This window comes from Pan troglodytes, chromosome 22, assembly GCF_028858775.2.
Source record: "Pan troglodytes isolate AG18354 chromosome 22, NHGRI_mPanTro3-v2.0_pri, whole genome shotgun sequence".
Classification (NCBI taxonomy): domain Eukaryota; kingdom Metazoa; phylum Chordata; class Mammalia; order Primates; family Hominidae; genus Pan; species Pan troglodytes.
This window is the reverse complement of record NC_072420.2, coordinates 16,610,850-16,612,561: the sequence shown is the minus strand read 5'-3', so window position 1 is coordinate 16,612,561 and position 1,712 is coordinate 16,610,850.

Here is a 1,712-nt window from a genome sequence, read left to right as displayed (position 1 = left end):
CAATAGTTTATTAGTGAAGTGGCATCCTTGTCTGGGGTAAATACCTGGGGTTCATCATTTTGCACCAAGAAGATTAAGAACATGGACACATGTGGGTGGGTTAAGGAGCAAAAAGTTTAATAGGCAGAAGAAAGAAGAGAGGACAGCAGCTATCTGAAGTGAGGTGTCTGAAAGGGAAAAGCCAGCCTGCAGCAGATCACAGCAGATTTTATAGGCAGGCATGAGGAGGCAGTGTCTGATTTACATAGGGCCACAGATTGGTTCTACCAGGTGTGACGTTTACATAGCGAGGGGTGGGGCCAGGGAAGGCTGGTTGCACCACCCTAATCTTATTATGCAAATGAACTTTCCACTTGGCCAGCGTCATCTTGTCTGCTTCTTACTGTACATGTGGCTGGCAAAGTGAAGGGAAGATGGAGCCGCCATTTTGATTATGCCTAGTCATAGGTAGCCTTTTCCTACTGACACAACTGCTAACATTCACCCATGCAAGCTTCCAGCTTGCATATGTATGTCTGCAGCTTGATTTTACAGGCTGCTCTTTGTTAGAAAAGAAAATGATTTGGGGGCTGCTTTTTATTAAAAGGAAAACCTTCCTTAGCCTCACTATCTGCCTAAATAATTTCTTTTTAACTCCTATATCATTAACACATGTGTTGTACTTACACACACGAGTACCCAGAGATGAGTGACCTATGGGGGTGGTTAGAATTTAGGATTATATACCATCTTAGACTAAAGGAAAAGGGTTTCATGTTGTGGGTGGAAGGAGGCAAGTTATGGGAAGGTGACAAGAGAAAAGAATGGCAAACAAGGGTTGTTTATTAAGATTTGTTTGCAGATTTAAATTGGTGCTTTCTCCATTGATAAGAGTTAAGAGTTGTTAAGAGTCCTCCTCTTCCTGGTATGAAGGAGACACCTCTATAAATGGAGACTTCCCTAATAAAAGGAAAATCTGTGCTTTATTTTTAGAGCTTTTCCTGCTGCTGGTTTTTAATGGCTTTTAGCTCAAAATAATCCATAATCCAAAGAGGCATATTTTAGGGTGGCATACTCTGGTATTCCTCAGAGATTACCTGGCTTGTGAATTAGCCAATTTTGTTTCTTCATTGTCTATTTATCTCTTCCATTTACTGATTGCCATTTTATTCATTCATGTAGAATAAATGTAGAATTCACGTAGAATGAATGTACATGAATGATTTCATGTAGAGTTTCTGAAACACATAATATACTGTGACATTAAGAGATTTTGTTCTGTAGATTTTCCAGGGACCAACAGTTTGAAGTAGAACAAGAAACACCATTGCTGTTGATTGCTTATATTGAAGGACAATATATGTTTCATCACAGCAGCTCACAAAAATGATTTATTGCCATAGTATCTAAACAACGCTCTGTAACCAATAACTTTAGTTTTTAGATAAACGATAATGAGCATGAACAGTGTTCAGTCCCATTCTCTCTGGGACACTTGAAGCAGCTCAGCTGTTATACAAAAGCACCCTGAATATGGGAGATTTTTCTTTTCTATTCTCCAGGGTTGCTTAAGAAACTAGACCCATTTTTTAAAAAAATTTTATGTTATTATTATTATACTTTAAGTTTTAGGGTACATGTGCACAATGTGCAGGTTAGTTACATATGTATACATGTGACAGGCTGGTGTGCTGCACCCATTAACTCGTCATTTAGCATTAGGTATATCTCCT